Here is a 9,719-nt window from a genome sequence, read left to right as displayed (position 1 = left end):
GACGAGAACTAACAATGGGATCCTCCTTCCTGGAGGATTTTAGAGATCTACAAGCTTTGGGCTCCAGATGAGCCCCCATTGCCCTGCTACAACTTGGCCCAAAAGGCCCCGATATGACCATCCAAGACCTCCAAAATCCCTTCCTTGCCTGAACCATAGACCGCCAAGGTCCCTTCCAAAATACCGCGGGTAATCTCCGATAAGATAAACTGTCGCGTCCGCGCATCGATCGGCTCAGTACCTGGCACTGAACCGGAACTAGACCGTGGACCCCATTCCTGAGTGCTCAACACCATATCGAGGCGACATGCAACAGGTCTGGATATACCCAAGAATCCTTATCCCAAAGGCTTGTTAGATTCTCCAAGACTCTCCCTGATTCGGGTACGGATCATGTGCTTTTAGTAGTACGGGCCCAATACTACTTTCCACACCTATCCATACTTTCCTCAAGAATCCTCCCAAACCATCTAACTCACCTTCTCAAATCCATACACCAGACACTTGCGACCCAGCGCAAAAAAACCCACCGAAGCAATCCCTAAACTTTCCTAGGTTCCCGACCTCAGCCTGCCATCAGTTGATGAAGAACTCCTCATAATTCCAGTCACCCACCTCATGAATATAATCACACGTAACAAAGCTTAGTTAATCCTTCGAGTAACAGACTCATCCCTACAACGGTTGGACTCAGACAAGAGTTGCGCAATAGGGTCAAATCCATCACTCTTAGATTATTCAACCCTTGTCACATGTGACTTGACATTTTCACTTGGTAGTTAACTCCCATCACTTAAGAGTTCCTCAAAGCACAAAGCAGGCAACATTCTAGCAGTATCACTTCCATCCCACACACTACAACTCATACTAGGAGCTCCCACTCCCGCTACTGATTGTCTTATGCATACAAATCATACCTAATCCAACATCCCATGCTTCATAGGCTACCAGGCATCACATATCAGGCCAACCTATCATTTTTCTAATCAGAACTAGCATGAAAGTCTACAAGCTCATACAATAGGCATACAATGAAATATTTCCTAGCATTCTAGCATGCAAAAACTGAGCAGATCCTTAGCCCTAACTAGCATGCGATTCCACAGATTCACAGATCAAAGCATAACACATAACATGTATGGGTATTTTGGGAAAACTGTTGGATTAATGTCTAAATTCATAACTATATTTGGTATGTACTTGACCCGACCCGGCATGGTCCATTTGGGTTGCACTTCACCGGCACAATTTATATTTATAGTCTTTTGAGAATAGTATATTTATGATTTATATTAATATATTATAAGTTCTAATATATTAATATGGAATCATATTATTTAATTAGTATTGATCAAGAATTAATTTAGAATTAATTAAGTGATCAAAAAGAACTAATTAAATATGGACTCTTATATATATGGAATGGGCCAAGTTCATTTAGGTTGGGCTAAGCTTTCATGGATGGTCCATGGAGCTTTTAACCCATGGATCCTATGTAAATGAAAGGTCATGGGGGGTATTAGGGTTTACATGGATGTAACCCTAATCCTCCATAATATATAAAGGGGTCCTTGGCTCACAAAATTGGCACAAGTGTGTGAAAATAAGAGTGGGCCGATTTTAGTGTGCATACATATTCTCTCAAGCTCTTCCAAGGTGTTTTGGTGATTTGTGATTCCATTTGAGGCTTCCACGCTATTGGGGCTAAGCTCTTAAAGCTTGAAGACATCAAGCTACATTAAAAGGTATGTCATCTAACTAGAACTTTGTAGTATAGGTGCTTCATAATATGCTAGTTAGGATGAAACCTTGGAATAGTTAATATTTGCATGTATAATAGAGAAAACATAGATCCAAGGTTTATAGGGTTGCATGTACACCATAGGAGTGTTAGAATGCTCAAAACCCAACAGTGGTATCAGAGCCATGAGTTGTTTTCTGTTATATTGATGCAAATGTTTTATTTTCAAGTTGGAAAAAAAAAGGAAAAAAAAACATGACGTTTGTTAAATTTTAAGATAATTACTTGTTTTGTGAAAAACGAATTATTTGTAAAATTTGAATCATTTGTTATATGAGTTGAATTAGGTCAAATTTAATAAAAGATAAAATGATATGATTATTTTATTAGTTTTAAAAGTTTGATCTAAATGTTTTAAGGAGTTACATATTTTGTCATAAAATTTTGGAGCTCAAAAGTTTTTTTTTTTAAAGTTGTGATCTTAAGGGTTTTTGAAACTTCCATAAGTTATGGATATGAAAGTTTTTTTTAAAAAAAAAATTTGATTCAAAGTTTTTATGGAGTTACAAAATTTGGTGTTAATGTTTTAAAGAATCCCATAACTTGTTCTTAAGTTATGGAACATGGAAAGTTTCATCATAAAACACCATTAATTCCATAAGTTATGGAATCCAAAGGTTTTCAAGAATTACAAAACTTGCCCTCAAGTTTTGGAATTTGAGAAAAGTTTTTTATGAAAAAAAGAATTGAATTCTAAAACTCTTGGGTTCATAACTTAAACAATTAATTAAATGGTTTTAATTTTGAGTTTAATAATTGGAATTATGATGTTTTGTTGAATAGTTCAAATTAACTCTTATGGACTTTATTAATAGTTAATTACAGCGTTTAATTAAAAGGGCATCCCAGTCATCCCAGTCACAAAACCTTGTTTGCATGGTTACTTCACACCTTGTTTTGTGATCCTCGGCATCCCAGTCACAAAACCTGAAGGGCACACTCGAGATTGAAACATGCCATTGAAAAGTTCAATGAATCTCAAAAGAATCTAGGAGTTTCAAAACCAATTAAAACCTAATAATACATTTTGTTTATCTTGGTGGAAATTGGTGAATCGTCATTCACCTACCTTCAAATATTTTATAGCTTGGATTACGGCATCCCTCTTCCAAGTTATAAAATAGTTTATTGGGTCCTAGCCTTAATATATCATATTGGGTGTTATATTAAGGACTTAAATCAACTTTACGTGAATTTCTCCCATTGTTGATGTCTGGTTTAGACAACAATGATCTTCCCAAACCAAGCTTTCCTAATGAATATGACTTCCCGAGTTTGGCTCATGGAAGTCATACTTTTCTTCCTCCACCTCCTCCAATTATTCTCCCTAACCCACAAGTTCAAGGTCACTCAAGCCCTAATGGCAAGCAAGGTCTATGTGTGATCACATCTTGGAGATGAAGTCACATATTGACAAGCCGGGAGAGTTGGGTGTCAAAGTCTTGAGAAAGTTGGATGTTCAATCACTTTCTAAGTCACATAGTGAGTTCCTTTGGGACTACTATGAAACAGACTATGACATGAACCTTAATGATCATATCTATTTGCTTGGTGCTGCTGAATCAGCAATGATTTGGAACGATAGTAAAGCAAATTTGATTAGAAGATCAACTTCCCAAAAACTTTATGGACAGTGACAATGGTGACACTGGAAATCCAGAAAAAGCATTCTCTTCCCAATGGAAAGGGATTGACCATAGTCAACCCGGTTGACCAAATGGTAAAGAGAAAGGCTAAGTCTGAGATAGTCCCATTACCAAAGGGTCCATATGTTTATTTTGCCAAAGGAAGGGGCGTTGATTGCAAAGCTGCCAAATTTACCTAAGGATGTTAAAGTCAATAAGTTTGACTCTACATCAGGTAGAGCCCATTATCTAACTCTGTTAAGTTCTATTCTGAGATCCTCATTACATGATGTGACTGGGTCACATGTTGATGTTTTAAGAATCAAAGAATAGAGAGAAATCTTAAAGGAAGTATATGCTGATTCTGATCGAGAAGGTGGATTTCGATCGCATCAGAATTTTGAGCAGTTGCTTAAGAAGTTATGATATATTGCTAAGGAATAGATAACAACAATTTTCCATGTGGATTGTAAGGATAAGTTTTTTCGCAAAGTTTTAAAATAAAAGAAAATTGTTTAATTTTATTTATTTGAAGTATCCTTACAATGGCATTTGTGGAAAATTGTTGCTTATATGATTCCACTGACAGCAATATTGGAAAATGGATTTGATTCTTTCATTTGTGGTAGTGTCTAAATTTACCAAATTAGGAAAGTTCCTCATCGCCCAAGTTTCAATTGGACCGAAACTTGGAATCATGCAAGTTGAATAGTATGATGAATGAGAACTTTCACGCATTGGAAAATCAAGACTAATTACTTGTTCACATGGATGTGTGAGTCAAGTGAAGGACTAAAGGGATCGAGTACACATTCTTGTGCACTGGTCATGTCCACCACAAAGCTCGTTAAGACTATTTGATTTACTAAAGTTTAGTAAATATGGTTATACTTACAAGTTTAAGTATAATTCTGAAACATTGGAAAAGTCTCAATGTATGGCAGAACGAATGGGAAGAATCAAATTAGGCAGAAAGATAAAAGTTTCTCAAATCTGAAAAGATGGGAGAGTACTTTAGTATCATGTTTGTGATCATCTTAATGATTTAGAAATCATATCACAATTAGTCCTCTAAAGGTCATCTTAGTGCATTCTTATGACTAAGAAGAGGAGTCATGAATTGTTGAAATGGTTAGATCAGGAAGATGAGTCATACTTCGTTCCAAAACAATTCTTAGAGTCATACTCCAAGATTGTAACTTGAGTGACATATCTTAAAGAAAGGTTTAAAACACTTGTCAAATGTAAGAATAAAAGTGTCCTACTCTTGTACATTTGAAATTGGTAAGTTGTGATGTTTTGGATAAAACAAAGACCAACTAAGGCCAATTGTGTGAAGTGTTTGTCTTGATAAAGAATCCGCACTATCTCTTGAATATTTGGCAAGATAGTCTTATATGTCAAGAGGATAGTGGGAGTCTTAAACATCCTAAAAAGAATTTCAAGAACTAATCAAGAATAAAACCTGAGGTTCTTCACTAGCATACGACTTGAGGTTTATAACCTATCGTGTTGACATATTCTGTGCCCATTCCAGTTAAAGTTGGCTTTGCATAGGAGTTCTGAAAGTTCTCAATTGGTTGCATAACAACTTGGAAGCAATGGCAGGCCCTGTACTGCCAGGTGGCAAGAAGTTAAGATTGCATAAGTTCAGTCCATATGAGTTTGGATTTGTCAGTATCCTTGTCTTGTGACTATGGTTTTGACGATTCACATGGATAAGAACACATACACCATAAAATCTAAGGGTCATAAGGTTTCTCTCCGATTCATGAAAATGATGGTGAGGAAACACTTCCACCAAGTAGATTTGAAGCAGATGGCAAAAGGTCTAAACAATTGAGACTATGATTACGACATCCCTTTTCATAGTTCTGAAATTGTTTAGACACACATGCTTGCTATCTAAGGTAAGGTGTATGATTTTGATAAAGTTTTATCAAAGCATCTCGTATCAGAAATCTGAACTTTGGTAAGAAAGTCAATAAAGTATTGATTTCTAGAAGTCCAGCTGATTTCTGAGTACATGTCAAAGCTAGTGGGAGCATAAGTGTTATGCTAATAATCATCATGTTAGTGGGAGCATGATAATTATTGTTAGTGTTGCAAGTTAGCAATGTTAATTATAGAAAACAAAAGTTTCAATTCGTGAGGCTGCAGGGATTGAAAAAGTTGTTTTGCTATAATTAAGGGAGATGATATACTTCATTTCAGTTCTAAAGGCTTAGATTGAGACCTTAATCATCCTTAGTCAAGAATATATATATATATATATATATATATATATATATATATATATATATATATATATATATGAATTTCATGTTGGATTGGTTCAACTTAAGGAAATTCTATATATTGCATTCTCAAAATTCGATTATGATTACGGCATCCCTCTTCATAGTCAAATTTTGAAAACATGGCAAATAAAAATATTGTAGCAAAAGACTGGTCTAGAATCATGTCTTTATGTGAGACATCATGAATCGTGTACCATTTGCTTTGGGTACAGGATCGATTGCATGTGCTATAATATTTGTCATTTCTAAATTTTTCCAAATGCCTAGAGGCATTAAGAAGGGAAAAGGTCTAGAATTGGATATGACTAAAATGATTAAGCAATTGTCGAGGACAATCTGAGGTTTACCAAAGATTGGTTGCTCAGGGACAGTTGGAAGTATAGTGCTAATTTTGGAAGGACCATATTGACATATTCTGAAAAGAGGCATCTCTTATTCAGAAGTGATAGTGAAAATGAGAATATGGAGTTGTCTCCATAGGTGGAAGTTATCTGTGTAAGATTAGAAAACTTAATGCAAGAAGCATGTCCAAAGCAATGTACTTTGAATATGAGACTTAGTTTCCATGGAGTTGATCTCCATTGGAATACCTTATAATGACTGTTGACAAGTCTTTGTGACTTTGTACATATTCATTACAGGAGGGTCAGTGCATATAAGTTTAAAATCTAACAGATTTCGATAAATGATAGGAATTTGAAATTCTCACATTTTTCGATAAGGATTTGGGAGTGTGAAATTAGAATCATTGAAATTATGTTCAATTGGTTTATTTCACAAAGTAAGGATCATAGACAAACATAGAGTGCATACTTGGTGTATGGCAAAGCTATTGTTTAAGAAAAACATAGTGTATATGCTTGGAGCATGGGACAACTAGTGTTTTTAATTCACGTATAAAGTTGATAAAACCGAAACAATGAATAATGAGTAATAAGTATGGTGATAAATAAAAGTGTTTATTTATATTCATAGGGTTTGATACCATATTTGATTCATTTATTCTTGTGTTTCACTTTGCATGTTTTGACTTCCAGAATAACTAAGTCGCTCTTCCTGAATGATTAAGTTATTCAAACCATCCACAGTCGGTCATATGTTGGAAGTAGATATGAATCAAGACTGTCATGGGTTGGTTTGTAGAGGTCCAAGTTGGTGGACAAAGTGGTGCTACAACACTCATGAGTGCTCATAAGTTCTGAGTATTGGATTCAACCCACGCTCATTTGAATCACTTCATGGATTTTATCACGAGTGATCATGAGACGATAATATCTTATATTCTTAAAACCTAGAGATATGAGTTGTTACTATGAGTTGGTTATACATTGATTGCACGAAAACGCATTGGTAACTCGATGTTATAAAACGTGCCTTTGTGTATGATTCAACAAGTAGTAGAACAAGCCATATGAGTCGAAGTTTATCCATTCCTTTTACCTTCGGGATAAAAGCGATATCTGTGGGCCCCTCGATGATTTAGCGATGACACATGTGAGTGCTTGGCCAAGCCAGGACTAATTTGATTTGTTCAATCAGTCAGTCATCATAAATCGAAATTCGGGAAACAACAAATGGACAGAGAGAATGATTATAATCCATGTCTCAGTCCATATGATATCTAGAATGGAGGAATATATGATCCCTTATCTAATGGACAAGTCATTGACAAGGTCAGAGTTCGACAACGGCTTTAAGAGCTACGATTGTGAGTTAGGTTTTGAAGTCATACTCAATAATAGTTTTAGACTTATCCAAGTGGGAGACTGTTGGATTAATGTCTAAGTCCATAACTATATTTGGTATGTACTTGACCTGACCCGGCATGGTCCATTTGGGTTGCACTTCACCGACACAATTTATATGGATAGTCTTTTGAGAATAGTATATTTATGATTTATATTAATATATTATAAGTTCTAATATATTAATATGGAATCATATTATTTAATTAGTATTGATCAAGAATTAATTTAGAATTAATTAAGTGATCAAAAAGAACTAATTAAATATGGACTCTTATATATATGGAATGGGCCAAGTTCATTTAGGTTGGGCTAAGCTTTCATGGATGGTCCATGGAGCTTTTAACCCATGGATCCTATGTAAATGAAAGGTCATGGGTATTAGGGTTTACATGGATGTAACCCTAATCCTCCATAATATATAAAGGGGTCCTTGGCTCACAAAATTGGCACAAGTGTGTGAAAATAAGAGTGGGCCGATTTTAGTGTGCATACATATTCTCTCAAGTTCTTCCAATGTGTTTTGGTGATTTGTGATTCCATTTGAGGCTTCCACACTATTGGGGCTAAGCTCTTAAAGCTTGAAGACATCAAGCTACATCAAAAGGTATGTCATCTAACTAGAACTTTGTAGTATAGGTGCTTCATAATATGCTAGTTAGGATGAAACCTTGGAATAGTTAATATTTGCATGTATAATAGAGAAAACATAGATCCAAGGTTTATAGGGTTGCATGTACACCATAGGAGTGTTAGAATGCTCAAAACCCAACAAAAACGTACTCGAGCTCGGCTGATTGCATGCACCACACCCTTTCTTCTTTTAGAAAAAAATCCCTTTCTAAAATATATTTCTTTTTGAAAAAGATTACCAAATGCTCAGTTTGAGTTCAGACACACCCGAGAGTGTGCCCGAATCCCTCAAACCAAGGCTCTGATACCAACTTGTAACGTCCCAAAATAATGACACAAAATTTCCGATATTAGATTAATAAATCGTTAATACATAACAAATCCATAAAACCAAGGTAGCCAAGTTTTAGCAAAATATCATTAAATCAGAGTAATTCACAGAAAGCGGAAACATGTGGTGTGTGCTCTGTAATCATCCCGAGCCCCTTTCATTTTGAAAACCGAAGTACCTGAAACATAAACTTAAAACCATAAGCATAAAGCTTAGTGAGTTCCCCAAGATACCACATACCACACATACATAAATCACATGCTGGGCCCCCACCATCCATCAGGCCTCACCCGGTCTCGAGTCCCACTTGGCCTCGGGCCCCGCCCGACATCGAGCTCCGCTCGGATTACAGATCTGTTATTCTCAGGCCTCGCCTATCCGTGGGCCTCGCCCACTATACACATACAATATATCACATAATCATGCTAACACATACAATGATCATAAACACTAGCATATGTTCCAGTCATCGGGCCTTGCCAGGCATCGATCCCCGCCCGGTACACACATAACCATATAACCATATAATCATATAAACATATAACCATACCAACACATGCAATAATCACAAAGACTATAGCATATCATACAGTCATCGCGCCTCGCCCATAAATCATACGACACATATTGATAATTAACATACGATATCCTCCTCAGGCCTCGCCTGGCATCGGGCCTTGCCCGATTAACATATCATCACATAACGCGCATAAGACTCAAACAGATATCTAGCATCCTAACATAAAATAATGGGCCGACATTGGTGGCTTCGACACGCCTAACCCAGTGAGGAGACTCACCTCGCACTGCCGAAACACACAGACGATCCCTGGCTACTGGATGACAGATTTCCGATTGGGTTCCAAACCATAACCATAAATCCATACTCGGGGTAAAAAGACCATTTTACCCCTAATCCAGCTTGGTCCAAGACCAAGGCCCAACTCATAACCTGAAAGGCCCAAAAGTCAAATAACCAACCAAGGCCCAATATTCCAAATTGGGCCCAAACCCTTTACATGGGCCTTACCCTAAAGCCCAACCAAAATTCCTAGTCCAAGACACTCATACTCAGATGTCCCATTAAAAACTCAAACACCCAAGCCCAATAAGGAAACCCAACACAAAGCCCAAAAGGCCAAAACCCTCTTGACTGAGTATGCGGGGCGTACTCAGCTGTACGCTAAGCGTACATGGAATCTGGCTTGTACCATGCGCATACAGACTTGTACGCCCAACGTACTACTCCTTTAAGCCATTTACGACATTAAGCTCTTAATGCTT

Source organism: Lactuca virosa, chromosome 9 (assembly GCF_052849685.1).
Source record: "Lactuca virosa cultivar CGN04683 chromosome 9, Lactuca_virosa_CGN04683_v6, whole genome shotgun sequence".
Lineage (NCBI taxonomy): Eukaryota > Viridiplantae > Streptophyta > Magnoliopsida > Asterales > Asteraceae > Lactuca > Lactuca virosa.
This window is presented reverse-complemented; position numbering follows the sequence as displayed.